We start from the raw sequence: 24,848 nt of genomic DNA, 5'->3' as shown, positions 1-24,848 counted from the left end.
CACATGCTGCCATCGGATTGCCACATTGTGTTCTCTGATGCGTCGCTCCGCACAACGTTTTTGCGTCTTTCAATCGCCCAGTGTTTACACTCCTCATACCAAACGAGGCGTCGTTTGGCATGATCCGGCATGATGTGTGGCTTATGAGCAGCCGCTCAACCATGAAATCCTAGTTTTCATACCTCCTGCTTAACTGTAGTAGTACTTGCAGTGAATCCTGATACAGTTGGGAATTCCTGTGTGATGGTCTGATAGACATCTGCCTATTAGACATTACGACCCTCTTCTACCGTCAGTGATCTCTGTCAGTCAACATACGAGGTCGGCCTGTACGCTTTTCTGCTGTACCTGTCCCTTCACGTTTCCACTTTACTATCACATCGGAAACAGTGGGCTTAGGGATGTTTAGGAGTGTGAAAATCTCGAGTACAGACGTATGACAGAAGTGACACCCAATCATCTGACCACGTTCGAAATCCGTGAGTTCCGCAGAGTGCCCCATTCTGCTCGCTCACGATGTATAACGACCACTTAGGTCGCTGATATGGAGTACTTGGCAGTAGTTGGCAGCACAATACACCTGATAGAAAAAACGTATGTTTTTTGGGGAATCCACATACTTTTGATCACATACTGTATATCAAAGTTGAGGAGCATAACACATGAATGGAACGAATCTTCAAGTCTGCTATTATTCAAGATCGGCAATTCTGCCGCTGTCCTGCTCCCCATTGACTCAAGAAGAAGAAGAAGAAGAAGAAGAAGATTTGTGAAAATAGGATTGTGTCTGCTTATCAAACCACTTTTCAGTTGGATGAAATATAAATCACTTTTTATCTCATAATGGGTATACTTTCTTTCACACTTCACCCAGGTACTACATCTGTGGTTCCCTTTAAGCACAGAACATATTGTCTTACACATGTTTGTCAGGAAACAGATACGTCACATGCTAACTGCTACCATAATAAATAATATGCTGCACTGTAGGCATAATCCCATGAGACCATTACATATATTTTGTCATTCTTCATCTTCATTGCGCCCATGATTAAATTTAATGTCATTTGTGTCTTTTACATCTTTTAGATATGCAAATTGGGATAGGTTTTATGGAAATAGCAACAACAAAGACATATATAACGAATTTTTCGTTTATTTAGTTGTCAAAGATACAGTTTAGTTCTTCAGGTATAATTTGATTCTTGAAATATGATTTGGTTCTAATATTTCAATGCAGAGTACTAGTAACTACGACTAAGCACAGTTTACTTCTAGTAATTTAAATGCAGATATATTTAAAACTTACTCACTATTACTATCACTAATAACTATGACAAAAGGAAACCTTCCCCATTCCACCCAATAGAAGCATTGATTGGGAGTGGTTGCAATTTTGCGTGCACACACACGCACACACACACACACACACACACACACACACACTCACACACACACACACACACACACACACACACACGCGCGCGCGCGCGCACACACACATTGACCTTAAAAATATCCAGACTTCGATAAATGAATCACACTAGTCCACATACATACATAAAAGTTCTCACTCTTACTCATTCACGCACCACTCACATCAAGTGAATAGTGTGAGTATGGGTGAGATTCAATCCCATCATTAGAAATGACCCATTTATTGCCATGAGCCGACATCCGATTTTAGACAGCAGCATAGTGTACACCTCGTCCTCGAGACCGAATACTAGTTTGCTGCATCTTATGAGGCAGCGGTAGTGTACTACAGCAAAGGCCTTTGTACAGGCAATGCCAATAGTCCTTTGTCTCAAAAGCCCTTGATGCTATACAATGCACGCCATTTGCATCCTCTGGGTGGCACGTTCTAATGTGCATGAATCTTGGCTAATAGACTCAGAAACTCCACCATCAGTGACCCATTCACCTTGCCTTTCATTAGACCCATAACCTTCTTGTTGTGTGAAACAATACCATAAGGATTATTGTCCGTATATCTTAGCGAATTATTCACCATGACACCTCATTACTTCATTTTTATTGCAGTTCTTCATCAGATAGGTGAAGCTATCTCTATATAATTAAGTAACTTAGGATCAGCGAATTGAGGTTTCGCAAATTCGTAATTGGCATTTCCACAGCAGCTAAATGCTTGCTGAAGATAGAGACGTGTTTTTGGATTGAGTGCTGACACATTATCTGCTTTTCCAGTAATGCTGGCAGCTGATGTGTTATGCATGGGGATCATATCAAGCAGTATCACATCAAAAACAGCCTGAAGATGACGCACTGAGGCGTTGAAACTAGTAGCGACAAAATAAAATCATATCATAAGGATGGCAGTAGCTGTTTTTATTTATTTGTCACGATCTTTGGAATTTGGTCTGTCAATACAATTTCTTCAACCCAAACGCCTATCCCAACACATCGTAATAAGAATCTCGTGATGATTTCTCAAATTTCCCAGCATATTGCTGAAAACTTAATTATTCATCACTTGTATGTTTTTTTTCGAAATTATTTTTCGCGGATGCCCTCTTTCCGTTGTTTAAATCAATACACTACTTCAACTTGGGAGACTGTTTGAAGGTGATAGCGCGCCTAACTACTGTTAGCTCCGTCCCTAATTGAGACATTGCTGGAGGTTTCTGAAGTGCATGACGTATCTCTGCTTGTTTCTCAGCATTAGCACCAACCTGGGGATCATCTTGTCCTACAAAAATAGTTGCTATGTGCATAATAAAAAAGGACATTCTGCACCATACAAATTATTAACATATCCTACACCAGAATTAACCGCCATACTGTATAGTTCCACCTAATCCCCTGTATTTTGGTTCGAACAGCCGTCGAAACTCATAAGTTGGCAGCGATTCTTGCATAACATGCTCATACAAGTTATTCACATATACACTCCTGGAAATGGAAAAAAGAACACATTGACACCGGTGTGTCAGACCCACCATACTTGCTCTGGACACTGCGAGAGGGCTGTACAAGCAATGATCACACACACGGCACAGCGGACACACCAGGAACCGCGGTGTTGGCCGTCGAATGGCGCTAGCTGCGCAGCATTTGTGCACCGCCGCCGTCAGTGTCAGCCAGATTGCCGTGGCATACGGAGCTCCATCGCAGTCTTTAACACTGGTAGCATGCCGCGACAGCGTGGACGTGAACCGTATGTGCAGTTGACGGACTTTGAGCGAGGGCGTATAGTGGGCATGCGGGAGGCCGGGTGGACGTACCGCCGAATTGCTCAACACGTGGAGCGTGAGGTCTCCACAGTACATCGATGTTGTCGCCAGTGGTCGGCGGAAGGTGCACGTGCCCATCGACCTGGGACCGGACCGCAGCGACGCACGGATGCACGCCAAGACAGTAGGATCCTACGCAGTGCCGTAGGGGACCGCACCGCAGCTTCCCAGCAAATTAGGGACACTGTTGCTCCTGGGGTATCGGCGAGGACCATTCACAACCGTCTCCATGAAGCTGTGCTACGGTCCCGCACACCGTTAGGCCGTCTTCCGCTCACGCCCCAACATCGTGCAGCCCGCCTCCAGTTGTGTCGCGACAGGCGTGAATGGAGGGACGAATGAAGACGTGTCGTCTTCAGCGATGAGAGTCGCTTCTGCCTTGGTGCCAATGATGGTCGTATGCGTGTTTGGCGCCGTGCAGGTGAGCGCCACAATCAGGACAGCATACGACCGAGGCACACTGGGCCAACACCCGGCATCATGGTGTGGGGAGCGATCTCCTACACTGGCCGTACACCTCTGGTGATCGTCGAGGGGACACTGAATAGTGCACGGTACATCCCAACCGTCATCGAACCCATCGTTCTACCATTCCTAGACCGGCAAGGGAACTTGCTGTTCCAACAGGACAATGCACGTCCGCATGTATCCCGTGCCACCCAACGTGCTCTAGAAGGTGTAAGTCAACTACCCTGGCCAGCAAGATCTCCGGATCTGTCCCCCATTGAGCATGTTTGGGACTGGATGAAGCGTCGTCTCACGCGGTCTGCACGTCCAGCACGAACGCTGGTCCAACTGAGGCGCCAGGTGGAAATGGCATGCCAAGCCGTTCCACAGGACTACATCCAGCATCGCTACGATCGTCTCCATGGGAGAATAGCAGCCTGCATTGCTGTGAAAGGTGGATATACACTGTACTAGTGCCGACAATGTGCATGCTCTGTTGCCTGTGTGTATGTGCCTGTGGTTCTGTCAGTGTGATCATGTGATGTATCTGACCCCAGGAATGTGTCAATCAAGTTTCCCCTTCCTGGGACAATGAATTCACGGTGTTCTTATTTCAATTTCCAGGAGTGTGGATACATCAAGCAGCTTGAATAAAGGGGTGCACTGAACCCACAGCCGTACGTGGGTTATTCGCCTCGACATGTTTAAGCACACATTGGCAAAGTCTCCCACGGAAACCTCGTTTAAACAAAAGAAGAATGTCGGCATCAGTGAAAAGCTCCATGTTGACTTTCATTACCTTGAGCATGGCGTCCTAAGACCATCTTGGTGCTGTGTAATAAAAGGCAGGGTCCAGACAATATGTGCCCATGCATATAATCCGAAATTTCTACAAAACTTCTATATCTACATAAAGTCTTGGATACCATCCCAAATCTGGAATGCTGAACACCTGCCAAACATTCACAGCATGCTCATGCTCTACATCTGTTAAGGCATCGCCGTTAAGGTCACTGGAGAACAAAGCTATCTAGGGTAGTTCAGTTTCACTATGTTTCCCCATGCAAACCTGATACTCGCTTGGGAATATCCCCTTTCCTGTCATAAGCTGAAACCTTGGTTCAGTGGGTTATGCACCTCCTGTGATGATCATATCACCTGAAGAAGAGTTTTAACAAGTTTTTCGAGTGGTGCCTCCATTAAGAGCAGCGAGTCCAGGAAGTGGAGCGTGCTTCTAGGCGTCATTCGTTTGGCAAATGAGAGTAATTTAAAGAAATTATCAGGCAAGAAATGGACTGATCCTTATCGAAATGGTCGATGATAAAGCAAGCATCACACCCGCTTAGATCACAGGAAACGTCGGGTATGTGTCCTGGTAAGTGATATATCAAGTTACATTTATTGTGACTGTACCACACAACTACCCCATAAGATTACAGTGGTCCCTACGAGGAGTTCCCATTTTTCAATCCAACTATCGATCTTCCCACAAGTATGGCAGTCAACAGTGTTTAGATACCAATGATTATATTCCTTTGACTCGGTCGTAGGACAGCGTGTTCTGTAAAGCTAATCAACATCTGATGAAAGCATTTCGAGCTCAGTGAGCAGTCAGATCACTGGATTATCCTCAACATATGGTTTGTGGTGGATAAGAATCGAATCATACCCACATACAACCTGGTATGGTGCAGTATATGATACATATTTTTACATGAAGTAAGGCTGTAGAGTTGCTACGGACCGAGGAGGCATTCGAAGTCAGCGTAAATTACAAAGGGTCATCGGTTCTGGCAGTAGGCGCTCTTAAACCTAAGTATTTGCTTCCGTCGATAAGCATTATAACACCTACTGGTTTCCAGGTAGAGAAATCAACTGGATATTTTGCTGAAACCTCGCTCTTGGAAAAGGCATCGAGACTGCTAAAAACTCGCTTGTAGAAATGGCACTGTGACATCTTAACCAAAGACGCTGTTTACCATTGTGTTTGCTCATTTGGTAGGAAATGATCCAGTATTACAGGTGATCCCGCCAAGTAATGGTAATAGCCTTTTCCTCTTATTTTAATCACCTGAGAATAAAAGCACACACAGACACACACACGCGCGCGCGCGCGCTCGCGCACTCGCACGCACATATATGTGCACGCTATAAAATGCCTGATATATGTATATCACCAAAAATAGTTACACATTAATCTTTCATTGACTTGCAAATTCCGAGAAATGGACGGATCTGACGACTACATTCGACACTCTATCATCATTTGACTTGCACTTATCCAGGGTGAAAACGTGAATAAATACAATGGCACTCTGTGCCTCAAATCTGGATATGTCCTGGGGTTTAATGTGGAACTCGATAGCGTCAAAGTTATAAGATCCACCACTGTCAATACCTCCTCTTTATCAAGAAGTGCGCTCCAGACGAAGCAGATAACTTGTTTTGCAAGGCAAGATTTACTATGCAAAACAATGTTGATCTTCATTTTGGACATGCCTTCTTAAAACACCCTTCTGGTTTGTTATATTATCATGAAGCTTGGTATATCTGGCCCCTCCACTGAGTGGATTACGGACATGTGTATGCATGTCAAGGTGAATTACCCAGTGCTTTAACTGAGCCTCTAATTCGCATCCAGGAAAACTTGTCTCGTATAGCACTCAAAGCGAAGTCTTCAAACCATCTACTGTTTGACTTTCTCTATGATACCACCCGATTTATACCCCAAATATAGGCAATGCTAGTCTCCTCTGCATCACAAACTTGTTTTGAGGGATGAATGAGTTTGTGGCACAGCAAAGCACTGTACTTAACGGAGGGGTAGTGTGGATGATTAATAAGGCGAGTGGACTCTCCAGCAGGGGAAGGCACTCTTTCTGAAACCCTGGGATGGTTCTCAGTTCACAAGAATGAGATTCGCTAATCAAACATATCCTCAATCATCAAGCAATTAGCTCTGGCATAACGTTACTAATCCAGCGCTGAACGCTATTAGGACAGGGAGAGGGAGCTGCTGACAACCTCAGAAACACTGTAGCTAGTTGTTGTTTGGGTAGGACATAGGTGATGATCTTTGTTGCTCCAGTGGGAGCAACCAGGCTGGGGTGATGCAGGCCAGCGCTGTGTCAGTGGAGGCGGTGGCAGTGGCCCTACAGCTGCAAGCCTCGTCCTGCAGGGCGAGGTATATCAAACAGGGCTGTGTTTTGCTGCTGTTACTACCTGCATTTGCACCCATATCACAACATGCTGTGACTGTGTGGCTGAAAAGAGAGAGAGAGAGAGAGAGAGAGAGAGAGAGAGAGAGAGAGAGAGAGAGAGAGAGAGAGGGCAGTAAGTAGGTATATTCGGATGCTGGGACTATCGTTTTACACACATCTGTCTAGCTCCATTTGCAGGACGAATCTGTAACACTTTTTGTCATAGACGAAAATATATTACAATATCCGATGTGATAAACACACATGTAGTTCATGCGATAGGTTAATCAGGCATAGTGTAGCCACCCTCTCGAACTCCTTGAGATCACGTACAATAGCAAGAACATATCGATTTAAAAATGTAACATCCGGAAGCAAATACATGAAATAAAACACAGCGATTTTTTTTAACATAACATGTACATACATGGTTGAGTTTCCGCTGGAGATTTCTTAGACTCTTCCACCATCTTGCCTACAGGATCCAGCAAACATGTCAGTTTCATCGAGATAATGTGCTGTAAGAAGAAAAGTTAATTGTAAAGTTCTAACGTGACTAAATACTACGAATCATGAACACTAAATTATGTACATATGTGGATGATATGCTGGTGGAACCGCAACTGGAGGCTGTTTCACGATCTGAGGGGACTTCATACGCCCGTCAACTCACCCACTCTCATTCCCAGTTCTCCAAATAATTCGTCCTGAATTTGACGTATGAGTGCTGTAACAACAACAATTTTTCTAGCGAAAATTTACTACGAAATCTGAACATAAACTACGAAAATACTCTACGAAATCTGATCTCCATCTGTCTCTCTCTCTCTCTCTCTCTCTCTCTCTCTCACACACACACACACACACACACACACACACACTCACACACACACTCACACACACAGACAGAGAGAGAGAGAGAGAGAGAGAGAGAGAGAGAGAGAGAGAGAGAGATAGAGAGAGAAATCGTGTGACGAAGGCCTCCTGTCGGGTAGACCGTTCGCCTGGTGCAAGTCTTTCGATTTGACGCCACGTCAGCGACTTGCACGTCGATGCGGATGAAATGATGATGATTAGGACAACACAACACCTAGTCCCTGAGCGGAAAAAATCTCCGATCCAGCCGGGAATCGAACCCGGGCCCTTTACACTGATACGTGGTACGAAGCGATAGAACAGCAAACTATCACTGAGGTGTTGGAAGAGTAGCAGCCTATCGATCTATAAGTGAAATAGCTGCTGAGGAATTTGTACACATATAAGTGGTATCAAGGAAAAGGGCAGCAAACTATTACTGAAATGTAGGAAGAGTAGTCTCTTTCCGATCTAGATGTGCACAGCTCTGACAAACTTGCACACGACACAGACACACGGAATTTAACGAAATGTAAATTGTTGAAGACGAAAACATACTTACATTTCAAATTCTTCTTCATTTAGTCTTAGGCCTTTGATTCTGCCACTGCCGGGATGAGGAATATTTTGTGCTGAGAGATGTAGTTCGTTTACTTAGATAGCTCTGGTTCAAATGGTTCAAATGGCTCTGAGCACTATGGGACTTAACATCTGAGGTCATCAGTCCCCTAGAACTTACAACTACTTAAACCTAACTAACCTAAGGACATCACACACATCCATGCCCGAAGCAGGATTCGAACCTGCGACCGCAGCGGTCACGCAGTTCCAGACTGTAGCTCCTAGAACTGCTCGGCCACCCCGGCCGGCAGATAGCTCTAGCGATAGGTTTATTAGGCATAGTGTAATAAACCTCGAGACCTCCTTGAAATCACCTACAACAGCAAGAACATATCGATTTTAAATACGTGAAATAAAACATAGCCGTGGATTAAGGCAGAATGAATGTTAATGCTCCTGCCTATTTTTTGGTGGCAGCCAATACGATTGCAGGAAAGCATTGCCTTTGAAAGTCAGCTTCTTAGAATGAGCCAGTACATCGGCAGCGAGACAAATTTCCATGTTTCAGTCGAATCTGCACGTGCCCCCAGGGGAAGTAGCTGCCTAGTTCTTCTCCCAGCGTGGTCCAGACTGCTTTGTGAGGGTAGAAACATCTCCTTCCTGGAAGGAGTCGGTATCGGCTTTGAGAGTGAAATATTTTCTTCTGCTTCATACTAAGCTACAGTACCAGTTTCTCTCGCTTACTGAGACCTGCCGCCTTCTGGTGGGTGGTCTGTAAACCTTTGTGAGCATACTGCTTTTTAGAAAGAGCTGGTGGAACGCTATTGCCTCTGAATACGAGATACATTGCAGTGATTAAAGTCTGTGAGTTCTCACAGGAGACAGAGACCTGTCAGCTTCGACTGAATGGTCCTGGGCGTCCCTTAGAAATAGATCACTATCGTTCAACCCAGTGAAATATTTTTTTGTGTTTCAAAGCTTCAGGTATCAGTTTTCCTGGTATACTTTGAAAACATATCCAGCTACGTCACTGGTGGGTTGTGTAATTGTTGACGCATCTTCAATCGTTCTTGGATATACTCTTCTTTCCATCTAGGAGAAGAGATAGGGTCCAGGCAGGTCGTTAAGAAATACGAAGCAGCTGTTGGATAATTTATAACAGGCAGTCATCTGCGCCAATGGTGGTGAGGGATGCAAACACACACACACACACACACACACACACACACACACACACACAAATGCGCGCCCGCGCGAGCGTAGATGGCACAGTATCGTCAGTTGAATGCCAGACACCATGTTGGCAGGAGGCAGGCAGTGGCAGCATGTGATTTATTTAGATTCTCGGGAGTAGGTTTTCATGTATTGCTTTAGAGGGATCTTAAAAACGTAATTTAATGGCTGTTTTCTTCCGTGACACTTCAATTTATGGCATGTATGTGCAGAGCAGAACATGGTTTTGTATCATATCTTTTTTTTTTTAACCGTGTAATTACAACATTGTTCATCAACGTTTTTCTCATTATGTCTGGTTTTGTCGTGTGAGCATTTCAACGAAGTTTGTTCATGTGTGTATGTGTTTATACCTGTATAGATGAATATCTTGTGTCGATAGCAAGCAGTATGTTATTAGAAAAGGTATTTATTTCGTTGAGGTTCTTCAAAGGTTTTTCTACGTGTAGTTAGTAGTAGATTATGGTTTTGTCAGAGTTATCGATTTTTAAGCGTGTGGACGACAGTGTTTTCACGACAGTGTTTATCTGTCTAGCGGGATACTGCATATCATTGGCTACCTTGTGTCCGTTTCCGCGACAGGAAAGCATGTCCTTAGAAACCCGACAAGGTCTGTAACATCTTTTCAGATCTTCGGTCTTGCCTAAAACTCGGTGGTAGAGCAATGAGATTGTTATTTTTCATGTATTGGTATCGACGTTATAAACAGAACATTGATATACTGAACTCGCGACTTGTGCGAGATGTTTACTTCACCAAATGTCGTAATTTAATCGTTTATAATTGATGGTTTATCAGTTGCTATTTAAATATTTATGATAAGTTCAAATTAATTCCAGCGACACCAAATTCCCTATAGACTGGTTGTAATCTCAAGTCTATAACCAGTCGTAACAGTGTTATTAATTCCTAACCCCGAGCGCTTCAGTCAAATAATATAGCAGCACGTTATCTCTATAAATAATATAGTAAAACTCGAATGATAAATGCGTGAATTGACATGATATGCTGGTTTATTACACAATATTAGTCACTTCCTAACAGAGCCTTGAAGAAGAAGCTTTCACAGGTATTGGGGGCAATTGTAAATTGTATGCTTCGAACTATCACCAAGACCCATAGTCCATTAGTTATTGTGAATGATATTGTCTATCTGTGTTCTCCTCCTAAGTAGTCTTAATTTCAGGTTATCTAATTAAAAGTCACTTCTGTCTAATATATGCAAGTCCTCTATCTGAATTCTAAATAACGTAATATTTGAAGTCAAAGTATGGTTTCACTCCATCATAGTAGACCGCAATAATCAATTCTGAGAAAACAATCTAGTTGCGCCTACGTATACAAGCATTCAAAAGTATGACTTGCTTCGGCTAACTCACACGGAGTATTCTTTGGGAACGCTGGTTCTACTTTGCGAATTTTGATTACAATGATTTTGCGATTTACTATGATTTTGAATTCTGAGTTTGATTTTACTGGAATCCTGTCTTTCTATCGTATGTTAATAAATTACTAAGTCTTAGATGCCTGATTCAGTTACTGATTAATATCCAAATAATGGTGTTAACTGGAAATTTTTCATGGAATTTGGAACTTGGAAATAGTTTTGGGGAAACTTTTTGGAATTTTGGAGCTAATTTCAGATTTTCATTTCTCGTACGAGGATGTGGCATTACAAGTTGTGGTATCCTCCTGCCGGATTCTCGATCCTTGTGAACGAGATCCGCTCCTCAAAGGGCTCTGGAATCACTGTGTTATGGTGTCACTGACCCGACGTGGTTCACCAAAAGATTGGGTCAGGGAACTGCCTCCAGCCACAGAATCATCTCTATTACTAATATTATAACTACAGCTAGATGGCGAAGTTGCTTGCGGTGATATGTTGAGGGATCTGTGCTGTGGTGCACGTAACTTGCGAGATCGGTGAGGACTTGATGGTGGAGGAGGAGGAGGCGTAGATGCTGCCGAATCGGACCAGTGAGAGCAGTCCTGTTGCTGCAGCCCTGATCAACTTGCCACATAGAGTGTCACTCACAGATGCCAGTGCGGAACTGCTGTGGGGCGGCGACTGGGGCGGCGGCGGCGGCGGCGGCGGCTTCCCGCACGGCGACTCTTGGTACCCTTGCCAGCAAAGCGCGCTGCACAGGACCCCGCATCGATGATACAGGCTTCGCCGTCCGCGGTACCTGAGCCATGACGTATTGCGGGAATTGTTCCCCTGGCGCAGGCGCTGTAGAAGAGGGAAATAATAACGAACACGATTAAGTACAACGTCCTTATAGCGCCTGATGCTACTGCTACAAGTAAAGAAAGAACACTGCCAGGAAGGCATCTGGCCGAGCCGGTATCCCCGTAAGATTTTATGTTGACTATACTACAAATATAGCACCATTCCTATCCGTCATCTATCAGAGATCATTGTAACGGCGGAAAGTTCCACGGGACTGGAAGAAGAACAGGTCATAGTAATCTATAAAAAGGGTATAAAATCGGATGCACATAATTACCGGCCAATTTCACTGACATAGATCTGTTGTAGAATCATGAAACATATTTTGTGTTCAGACATAATGACCTTTCTAGACTGTAAGCAGCTCATCTGCCGAAACCAGCACGGTTTTAGGAAGCAGCTGTTGTGCGAGACTCAGCTGGCCCTCTTTTTGCCTGATATACAACACGCTCTAGATACCGGCTCCCAGGTTATTACCATATTTCTCGACTTTGAAAAGGCGTTCGACTCAGTTCCGCACTGTCGCTTTCTACAAAAAGTGAGCGCTGACGGTCTATCCGATGACATATGCGGTTGGATAGAAAGTTTTCTAACAGACAGGAAGCAGTATGTCGTCCTGAACGGGTTGACTTCAACAGAAACAAGCGTAACTTCAGGTGTGCCACAGGGCAGCGTAATAGCTCCTCTGCTTTTTACGATTTATATAAACGATATGGTTGATGGTATTGACAGCGGCCTTAGACTGTTTGCCGATGATGCTGTAGTCAACCGGAAAGTAGTATCACGCGAAAGTTGTGAAAAAATCAAAGAGGATTTGCAGAATATAAATGCGTGGTGTAATGACTGGCATTTACTTCTCAATATTAGTAAGTGTAACCTACTGCGTATAAAAAGGTGAAAATCCCCATTAATGCACGAGTACAAAATAAATGCCCAGTATTTGGAAGCGGTAACGTCCGCCAATTACCTGGGAGCGACTTTTCGAAATGATCTCAAATGGAATGACCAGATTACACAAGTAACGGGTAAGGCGAACATTACAGTGCGTTTTATTGCTAGACTCCTGAAGCGATGCAGTCCTCCAACAAAGGAAATAGCTTACAATACGTTAGTTCGTCCAGTCTTGGAGTATTGTTCGTCTGCATGGGACCCTTCCCAGTTTGGTCTGATTCAACAGATTGAGAAGGTCCAAAGAAGAGCGGCAAGATTCGTGACTGGTACATTTAGCCATCGCGAGAGCGTTACAAATCTCATAGAAAGTTTGTAATGGGAGACACGTGCAGATAGATGGCACTAAACAGAAGGGGCGGCTCACTAAATTCCGAAATCCGATCTTCAACGAGGATGTAGATCACATTTTATTACCACCAACTTTCAAATAGCGTGATGATCACCATTCAAAGATAAGGGAATTAAGAGCTCGTACTGATGCGTTCATACAGTCGTTTTCCCCTCGCGCGATCCGCAAATGTAACAGAGGGGGGTAAATATGACTTTGACGCGAATTGTGCCCTCCGCCGCAGACCGTCTGGTGGTTAGCGGAGTATATATGTAGATGTAGATTATTTCTGAGCAGAGTGAGTATGTATTACCTGTTTCGCTCTGGATCCTTGGCATCTCCCACATCTCCTCACGCAGACGAAGGTCTTCCTCCATCTCCTCCATACAATGTGTCACTTCCCCCTCTCCTGAACTGGGGAGGACCCATCGATTCATCTCACTGACAACACCTGCAACAATAATGATATAATAATAAACACATACACACCAAAACTACTGGATACAAAAATATATTTTTGAAATATACACTTACATGAGATCTGCGAAGGATCCTGCATACCTACAACCCTTCCTGTTCCCCTTCTTTGTCCGCCAGATAATCATCTACAACAACAAAGAATACGCACCATATATAATATGCCATGAAATTTAATTACATATACAAAGTGCTACAGAGACGAGGAAAAGTTTATGAGTGTATGTGCTGAAATAATATGACACTCTTAGTGAAAAAGAAAGTAGCACGTTTATCTATTTTGATCCTCGAAATAATCTACAAAAACAACAGCAACACATTACATAAATAATGAAATTTTTAGAAAGAAACTGCGTACACACGCAATAGACTACAACAGTACGAAATACTTAATGAAAAAGTAATACTTATGGATTTTGATCCCCCGAAATCATCTACAAAACCTCGGATCCGTTGCCCACAACATGTTATGAATTCTATGAAAAATATACATACTACTTACGCTACTTGCGATGATATTGCTGTTGTTGAGTTCCTGCCACTGCTGCAAAAGCAGCGACTGTTTCTGTTTTTGCTGCTGGTTCCACTGCTGTTGCTGTAGCTGTTGTCTCTCGGCCTCTTCAATTACCCGCTGGATATATACTGAAACAATAATACATGTATTCAATACTAAATCGTTAGTGAAACAAAAAGAAGGAAATCATCTACAGAATCTGTGGTCATACCAGTACTCCAAAGATGGAATATATAGCCACAATGGTGCCGATGTTGCTGCTGGTGCTGCCACTGACTCTACTGTTGCGGCACAGTATTCATTTCATCCACGATTTGGTGTTGGTTAATATGCGCTCAGACTATAAAAATAAATGTGTTCGATACTACAAAACTCTTAGTGGAAGAGAAAAGTTACAGTTACCGATCTCAATCTGTACTTATCAGGTAATTCTCCATCCAGGTCTAACGTTTATGCCGTTTGCCACCTCTCACACTACCGATGGTGGTTGATCCAGCAGAACGCTTCATTTTTCACTTAAACTGGTAATACGCATGTAAAAAAAGGAGCAAACTGACAATTAACTCACGCAAACGAGAGCAAGACAGTAGACCTCACACTGTGGTGGTTGAAGGCGAAACGAGGCGGCAGAGGGTGGAGTAGCCGTTGTAAGTGGGCTCTATAGGTTTTTATGTTGGTATCGCCACATAGCGCTCTGTATCAAAATCACTGGCTGTGCTGTGTGGAGTCCGTGGCTGGTTTGTATTGTTGTTGGCTATTGTGTTGGGCAGTTGGCTGTTAACAACGTGTAGCGTTGGGCAGTTGGAGGTGAGCCGCCAGCAGTGGTGGATGTGGGGAGAGATATGGCGGAATTTTGAGAGCGAACGATCTGGACGTGTGTCCATCAGAAAGAGTAAATTTCTAATATTGGATATCATGGACTAATACATATATTATCGCTTTTGAACACTATTAAGGTAAATACACTGTTTGTTCTCAATCAAAATCTTTCATTTGCTAACTATGCCTGTCAGTAGTTCGTGACTTCAGTAGTTTGAATCTTTTATTTAGCTGGCAGTATTGGCGCTCGGTGTATTGCAGTAGTTCGAGTAACGAAGATTTTTGTGAGGTAAGTGATTTGTGAAACGTATAGGTTAATGTTAGTCAGGGCCATTCGTTTGTAGGGATTTTTGAAAGTCAGATTGCGTTGCGCTAAAAATATTGTGTGTCAGTTTAGTATTGATCAGAATAAGTAAAGAGAGCAATGTCTGAGTACCGTTTTGCTCAGCTGTTTGAAAATCACATAATGTAGGAGGTTTATCAGCACAGTAATTCATTAATTTTTCTAAGCGGACGTTTCACCTTGATATATCCTCTGTCCCTGCACCCACGACTACGACTTCCCCAAGGAGTCTAAAGGACGGCAGAATCCTACTCCAACTGCAGATAAATGCTGGTCTGAGCGCGCTGGGCATTTCGGTGCCAGTCTGCGAGCACTGCCTGTGTCTTGCTGTTATGGGGTTTTAGCTATTCAACAAAACAGAACGTAAGGTTAAATGTAGCTAACGCGCGCCCCCATTTCGTGGTAACTACACGTTCAGTTTTCTATCTGTCTAGGGTTGCCATAATTTCTGTCCGAGGAACCGGAATATTTCTCTTGAACTGGCTAAAAATGGACGTAATTTGGGAAAGAGAAATCGGGCCAAAGCGTGCTACTGCTCTTAAGCTTAAAAAAGTGAAAGTGTTTAACAAATGAAGCTTTTAGCTGTGAACAACTGCAGCTATATCAAAAGTAACGGAACTTTGAAAGAGCATTGTGTGGTTCTTTGACCGCGTCGGGCGCTAACAGTTATTTCACCATTGCTGTTGATTTTGTTATACCCAACTTCACATTTTGTTCTTTTTTTCTGCGGCTACGGGTACATTCAGAAGTTTCGAGCTTAGCGTGAAACTGTAGTTCACTGAATTCACACATTGCTGATTTCGTTGCCTTTACTAACTGATCCTGTTTGAATGAATGAAACAAAGTAAGTGTCTCTTTCTTTAGGTGCTTCCAGGGTGCACGACTGATTTGTGATTTACGTCAGCTAAATGATCCTTAATATTTGCTCTTCTCCCATCAACAATAATATCATAACACTTAAAAATTACACATTCTGCATCATAGCCACGCCTCCCTCGTTTTATGGAAAATTAATCATCTGGATATATTTCTTCAAATGAACACTTCCTCTTCGGCATTTTGAGTTCACTTGAAGCAGTCAAACACGTTCAGTATAAATTAACCACGATACGAGTCAGAAAAATAGAGAATCCCTTTGCTAGAAAGCTTAGATTAAAATGAGATACGGGACATTGACGGTGTCTCATCAATGTGCCATCGCCCTTCGACTCATAGTGCTTAAAAAAGGGCTCATTCTTTGAAATGAGTTCATCCCTATTAAATATGTGAGGTAGCAAATAAGATCTGTTCGTTATATATCACTTATTAATGGTATAAGTTGTGTAGGGAACATGTAGTAGTCAAAAGCGTGCAAACACTTTGCAACACTTAGTTCCACATAAATATCCGAGAGCATATTGCACACATTTCATCCGCACAAACACATTGTGGGCCTTAACACTCCCTTTTCCCAGCGAATGTGTGGTTCTCAAGGCTAATGGTTGAGGAAGTAAGACCTCTAGAATATTTGTTATAACGCGAGGCTAGAGCTCTGTCCTTGAATAAGCAGAGCTGTGCCGTCACTATCTTTAACAGTCATAACTAAAGCATAATCATACTTTGCACAATACACTAACTACGATTCCGCAAATTCACTATTAGAATTACAGCATCACCTTATTCACAGACATCCTGCAGACACTTGATGTAGAATAACTAAATAACGGTGGACTCATAGTGGTTATTCAGTTAGATACAGCTCGTGCGTTGGAAGTGACAAACGGAAGTCTGTTGTACCCTTGGAGTAAAGCATGTTTGCGTTCAAGTCTACAGAAGGTATCTGCACTACATGGTATTCATTTTTGAAAATTCAGCTCCTGCACACACATGTTATAGCGTCTAAACAGGTGTCTCATTAAGTTTCCGCTTCTCGAACATGTAAAAAACAAAATCTTTGTATGGCGCTCTAACAGACTCTTTTGGTTTCCCATGGCAAACTCAATTTTGTCAGCTACAACAACAGACACATCTCTCGGAGATTCTTCTCCTGCTGCAAAGTGATTAACAGGAACTTTAAAAGTGCATAGACTCGATACACAGCAGTTTTGCGGTTTCGCCACCCGTCCGCTTGGTGTCTAACAGGAACATTTGCAGTGTCTGTGAACCGACAAGGTAAAGGTCTTTGTATGTCAAGAGACGCTGTGGAAGCGCATTGACTGCGGAGATATATTGATAGTATGGTATAGACTTGCGTTTGACGGACGACAGAGTCGTGACGTGGTGTAGGTTGGTTGTTTTGGGGAAGGAGGCCAGACAGCGAGGTCATCGGTCTCATCGGATTAGGGAAGGACGCGGAAGGAAGTCGGCCGTGCCCTTTTGAAAGGAACCATCCCGGTATTTGCCTGGAGCGATTTAGGGAAATCACGGAAAACCTAAATCAGGATGGCCGGACGCCAGGTGGTCATAGGTGGTCCTCTTCTTCCTCTCCCCTCCGGTTCCCACTCCAGCATAAATTTTGGTATTCTGGTTTTCTCCATTCGTCGTACATGCCCGTACCACTGTAATTTCTTCCTATCCATTGCGCCATATATTCTTTCTTTTATTTCCATTCTCCTTATTACTTCGACGTTCCTTACCTTTTCTTTCCTGGAGATTCTTGCCGATCTTCTCCAAAAGTCCATCTCTAGAGCTCGTAATTTTTTAATGTGCTTCACGTTAATTGTCCTGGTCTCCGTTCCCTACAGAACCACACTCTCTAATATGGATTTGTATATAATTTTTTTAGTTCTGTTCATTACATTCCTGCTCCATAAGACTGAGTTAAGCATACCAATGACCCTCCGTCAGCTACTAATTATTTTATTGATTTCTGACTGATTTTCCCTCGATTTCTAAAATGGATCCCAGATAACAGAAAGTTTTTATCTTTTTGATTTTCTTTCCTTCAATGTATAGCTCATCTGAATCATTAGTCAAGTATTCTGTTTTTAGGTAATTAATCTTCAAACCCCAAGTTTTGTATGCTACTGCTAGTTGATAGCATTTATAGTTAGCATCCTCCCCATCTTGTGCTACGACTACTTCATCATCAGCAAATAATAAATGATGTAGGTGAACTCCATCTCTTATTTCTTATCCCATACTATTACATTTGCGAGAACATGTTCTAAGGCTAATATATATATATATATATATATATATATATATATATATATATATATATATATATATATATATATAGAGAGAGAGAGAGAGAGAGAGAGAGAGAGAGAGAGAGAGAGATTTTAAATAATGGTGGTGACATGGGACAGCCCTGTAAAAGGCCTTTGCTTGTTCTAAATTTCTGTGAAAGTTTATTACCAACTTTCACTTGGCAAATGTTATCTTTATACATCTGTTGTATTATTTTAATCGAGGAAGGGTTTATGTTTGCCATATGTAGTGCTCTCCGAAGTAATTTTCTTGGAACAGTATCATACGCTTTTTCTAGATCTATGAAAATTAATCCTATATTTTTTGATTTCCCTTATGTTTCTCTAAAATCTGTCGTAATGTGAAAATATGGTCTACACATGATCTCCCAGCCGTGAATCCACATTGTTCTTCTTGGGTTCTAAAATTTTTTTCCAGTTTGTTTTTAATTACTTTCGCAAAAATTGTCATTAATGTGTTTGTAACACAAGTTCCTCGATAGTTTGAACAAATTTTTCGATCCCCTTCCTTAAATATTGTATTAATGTAACCTAGCTTCATCTCGTTGGGTATTGAATTTTCATGTATCATTTTGTACTATTCTTACTGATATAATTTTTAGCTGTGGGACAGAGTGCACACGGCACAAACACCGATACTGCAGACCAATAACTCTACATGCACGCTCAATACATTGCCGTGAGAAATTCAAATACCTTGGTGTCTGGATGGACCGGAAATTACTCTGGGGGGACCACATACAACACATGACCAACCGAGCAAGCGCGAGGCTCAAACAGCTCTACCCAATGCTCAACAGGCGTAGCACACTGAACAGAAGGGTGTCGAGGTCCATCTACATGACACTTATTTGACCCCTGATGACGTACGCAGCTCCTGTCTGGGGATACGCTGCGAATACACGCCTGCGCCGTCTGCAGCTCATACAAAACAAAGTACTCAAAATCATAAGCAATGCTCCACGATACACACGCATCGCGGACCTTCATCGGGAATACCGACTTGAGACTCTCACGGAGGAAATCCACAAACTCACCACAAGACTATACAGAAACTCCAGACATTCGCAGAACCCGTTTATTCTGAATCTTGGGAATTACGACCACAACCATAGCTGTAAACATAAAAGACCAAAAGACATACCATCTATGGCCAAGCACACGCAAACATAACGGTACAGGTGTGCCTTTGTTAATCAGATGCCATTACTGGATATCCAGCTGGAACACACTGCCGAACAACTGGAGCCTCGCAGGAAAGCCGTACCGTACACTGTATGCAGACAAACTTCACACACACCTTACACATTGGGATGATCTATGGCCGATCTCCCACTACTATATAACGATCTTGAGTTTCCAGGAATGTAACGGCTGCAGCAACTGGGATACATCGCCATCGCTTGCGACATTAATGATGCATGATTCCTATACTAACAAACCCAACCTTGCAAGAACTATTGCAGCTAGTAAGCTACAACTGCTCTTACTACCCATCCCACTGTCACAGAGGTTTTTCTGCCACGGCACGAGCCTTGGCACTTTTTTCCCTCTGCTCTTCAAATTGCTACCCTCACTCGCGATTCGTCCACTATCTACCACCTGATGGACCATGTTAATGCGTAATCTTACCCAGACGCAAGGATAACATCACAGCTCAGCATCCTGTGATCCATTTACTAGATAACTAACATGTTGACAGAGGTGACAGTAGAACTTTTGGTCTGGTTACCACGTTATTGCGCCCGTGGAGAGGCCCCATCTCTATGTGGTTAGTGGTAGTTATCACTCAGTAGGCCTTCACTGATCTGGTTTGCACAATGTCGTTTGGGTATGATAACATGTTTCACTGGGCGCACAGTTCCCTACACCAGGTCACCGAGCGAGGTGACGCAGTGGTTAGACACTGGACTCGCATTCGGGAGGTTAGTTAGGTTTAAGTAGTTCTAAGCTCTAGGGGACTGATGATCACAGATGTTAAGTCTCATAGTACTCAGAGCCACTTTAACCATTTTTTGTACAAGAGTTAATTAAGATATAAATAGGCAATATATTGTAATAGAATCGCTTGTCTTCAGCACGGAATGAATCCGAGATGAACCCGTGACGTTGCATTAGGCTCTTACGTAGTCTTCCTTTCTCATAAGTCGATGACCGACGCCATTTGTAGCTGGGATTGTAAAAGGTGTATAAAGATTTTAATGGTTTCTGTTAGAATATATTTATCTACTAAAATCTGTTTGTCGTAATTACAGCAAAATTCGCCCTGAACATTACACATTTTATTTAAGAAATTTTCAGTATTTTATTGGATGTCGCTGCCGAAGCTTTTTTTGAGAGTGTCTTCGCAGGCCGCAGCACCTTCCAAAAGCTGGCTGACTGAATGACTGACTGAGTTAAACCTCAAATAATTTCCTAGAACTGAAGAGAATCGAGACACATAGCCGGTGTGAGTGTGGGCATATTATAATTTTCCGGTGCCGTTCAAATAAGAACGATAACTGCACTGCTTGTCTGAAATGTGTATGTTGCAGCGTAAAGTTAATGTGGCTAATGTATCAGCAAGTGCAAAGAAAATGGCTTTGTCCGATCATAAGGGAGGTACATATTCAACACATCGATAGCAGAAAGGGTATGAGAAAGAATTTACTTGAAGAAATACGTATGCCATAGATATTGGGATTCGTTCCAGAACCACAGTCATCGAGAGGAGACATTTCTCGTACATCTTCGGTGTCAGCCTGCAGCAGCAATCATAATATTGAATTTTAATTACTCCGGCAATATATGTTCCTATTCTCAATATACATTTGAGTCTGGAGATGGCCACATAAGGTGTAGCAGCAATCAAGCAGGTCGAAGGTGGAAAATCTCAGCAGAGACCTTTGTTCCTGGCTGAGGCTTGCCCATCCTTTGTACACCAGCTCAGAAGTCTGAGAATGCTTCTGATTTTCCGAGGCTTTTGACCATTTGGCTCACGGCTCCTCCTGGACAGTAAATAGTGAACTCATACCCAGATTGCGATAAATCGCCTTCGGGACTATGTGTATCGCGTATACACTCCATGGAAAGATTCAGTTTTACGAGTGTTTGAGCTGCAAGTGTTGATCAAATTCGAACTCCTACTATCCAGGTCCTTCGGACTTGGAGATTCTCCACGGCCTGTCTCTGGCTGCATGCCCTTCTGCAACTGTGGCAATACGCTGCGTTTATGGTGGTAGTTTCCTCTGGTCTCTGAGCGATGGCGCTGTACTGCGGCACGATGCATGTGGAATGAAGCGTCTTAATGTGCGGATGTAAGCAATGAAGGTCAGGACACCACGACGTCTTACAACAATAATTTAACGGCTTACGCCTTAAAGATTTGATGTAAAATGGTTCAAATGGCTCTGAGCACTGTGGGACTTAACAGCTATGGTCATCAGTCCCCTAGATCTTAGAACTACTTAAACCTAACTAAACTAAGGACATCACACAACACCCAGTCATCAAGAGGCAGAGAAAATCCCTAACCCCGCCGGGAATCGAACCCGGGAAGCGAGAACGCTACCGCACGACCACGAGCTGCGGACAATTTGATGTCAAATTCTGCTACAAGCCCCATGTAAGGAATATCAATCTCATGCAGAAAGGGCAAGAGAGGAACATTAATTCAGGATAAATAAAAACTCGACTGAAGACCACACATCAGCTAAATAACTAAAAGTCATACAGGGAAGTTAGTATGTAACAGACACGGAACGGCGTTCAGAAGTTCGAAGGGTCGGCCTGCTACTCTACTGCCACTATTCCACTGCAACTTTACTGCAACCACTCTACTGCCACTCTGTTGCCAATCTCGAGCTCTTAGGCTTCTTAACGCACGTTTAGGCGAGACAGGCAGCCTCACCAACAATCTCTTAATCGGAAGGCAACTCAATCGAGACACAGGCGACCGACTAATCAGCCAAATCAGTACCGCTCCACACAACCAGCAGAACGACCAGAATATTTCAATACAACAACACACAGAATATTGGTGCCCACAACGACCAACAACACCTGAGTTTTCGAACTACAATCTGCACTGGGCAGCAACAACACTACGAGGAAAATACGCTGCCAAAAATTACGTCAATGATCAACCCAGGTAACTGGAACATCAATGTCCAGAAGGCAGAAGATACCACTGATGAACTTCAATAACAGGGAATTGAGTTAGTTAAATTCCACTGGAAGACGGTTGGAATCTCAGTCGACTTACATACACATATGTTGTTGCTCTCCAGAAGGTCCCAAAAGCGTCAACCATGATAAAACGAAAAAATGTAAACAGTTGAGACTCGATAGTAAGCTAAGCGAAGACTCAACCTTGAAGTCCTAGATCGGTGGGCGACGAACTTCGTAGCACTCGCAAGCAGCACCTCACACTCCAGCCGCACATGCACGCCGCCGGCGGCTCCAACCCGACTCCATGCGACGGGGGCTTGCATGCTGCTCCACGCCAACGGACCGACTAGACTGCTGGTCCGTACGCGACTGCTGCTGTGTGCCCGACTGCTCTGCTGGTACGTCTCCAACTCACTGACTTCATTTGGACGGACAACGTACCGGAGACACCGGCTCTGACCCAACCATGCGGAGGGAACACAATGCGGAGGGAACACAACCGACATCTCTGCACAGGAAGGTACCAATCAAAATACGCGTCGTCGATGAGACGACCGACCGAACGAGCAACCAACGGTCGTCCCCGCTAGTAATGGCTGTGTGGACCTCACTGGGGCTCCGTCCCCGACTGAACTTCCGCTGACTTCCAGACACGCGACGACCCAGAAAAACCATCAGTTGCCCAGACATAGTACGAAAGTGCACTTATCGATACCCGCTGTTGCTGCCATTTACGTCAGAAACGACATGTGCCCTGTGTACCAAGGTACGAAGTACCCCTTCACGCTGAGGCGGATTGTGACAACTATAGGCCTGAAGTACAAGTCGGTGTGAGTACGTTTCCTGTAGACTGCATGTCCCAATGATCCATCATCCTATGAAACGTCCCCTTAGAAAAATTATACAAGACTGAGCTTAAACTGACACACAGTATTTTTAGCGCAACGCAATCTGACTTTCAAAAATCCCTACAAAAGAATGGCCCTGACTAACATTATATATATCAGTTCATGACATCAATTCTTACAAATTTCAAAACTCCGCCATCTCTCTCCCCACGTCTACCACTGCTGGCGGCTCACCTCCAACTGCGCAACGCTATGCGCTGTTAAGATCCAGCTGCCCAACGCTACAATGGCGAGTATTACAACAATGCCAACCAGCCACAGACTGCACACAGCACAGCCAGTGATATTCATACAGAGCGCTACGTGGCGTTACCAATAAGAAAACCTAAACAGCCTACTTACAATCCTTCCTCCTAACCAAAACGTTAAGAAAGGAAAGGCAACCATCCTCTTCCACCTCCATCGTAAAACGAATGTTTGGAGGGATCGAGTTCAGATGTTCTAGAAAGGAATTCAAATTCTCCCTACCATGAAGCCAAACTACAAAGGTATCGTCAACATATCTAAAGAAACATGCGGTTTACAAAGGCGCCGACTCCAATACACGTTCCTCGAAGTCTTGAGAGCCGTGGTAAAAAAAAAGAAAGAAAGAAAAAGAACGTGGCTGTTTTGAAGAGCGCGCTGCAACGCTTTGTGTGAAGCAGTCGCCCTCCGTTTCTGGCGGTGGCGCAGATTTGGTGTCTCCCTCTGGTGGGAAAGCGGAAAGGTTGCCTGTTAACGTGCATTTAAGGGGCGTTATCAGCTTGGCAGTTGGTCAGACGGGGTGAGGCTAGGTGCGTCTCGCGTCACCAGCTGCTGGTCTGTCTCTCGTTCGCATTTGTGCGGCAATTAGTGTCTGTCTGTGGTCGGAGTGCGAGTATGTCTGTCGTTTGGATCAAACTTTTAAGCCAGAAAATGAGAGTCTTGCACTCCGCCAGTAACAGAACTCAGCTAGTGATCTCCCGGTCGGGGCTGAGTTCCCGCATCTGAGTCTGCGCGTTACTCCGCCAGGCTGCTCGAGTTGCTCGGGCAATGGTAATTGGCGATTGGATCGGTCGTTTGGTCGATCGCGCACTGCGAACGATATTACTTGTCCGCCTTGAGCGTAGGCGCATATTAGGTCCCACCGTGAGTCCAGTGGGCCGCGGCGTATAGAAAGGGGTAGTGACTTCGTGGTTGACAGGAGAGGGACAGGAGTCAACCCACGACATCATTATGGCCGGGGCGAGCTGCGACGCTGTGAGACGGGAGATCGGCGCACCTTCCTGCGTCCGTTGTAGCGGCTGGCAGCGGATGGTTCGGGAGAGCGTTGCGGGTGCTGCGCCAGATCTTCGCCAGAAGTCACCGTTTATTAGAAGTTAAGTGATTGGAGATATGTTGTTTCATTTACTTGTTAAATTCTACTTGTT

This window comes from Schistocerca gregaria, chromosome 5 (genome assembly GCF_023897955.1).
Source record: "Schistocerca gregaria isolate iqSchGreg1 chromosome 5, iqSchGreg1.2, whole genome shotgun sequence".
NCBI classification, from domain to species: domain Eukaryota; kingdom Metazoa; phylum Arthropoda; class Insecta; order Orthoptera; family Acrididae; genus Schistocerca; species Schistocerca gregaria.
The sequence above is the reverse complement of the archived record's forward strand: the minus strand, read 5'-3'. Positions refer to the sequence as shown.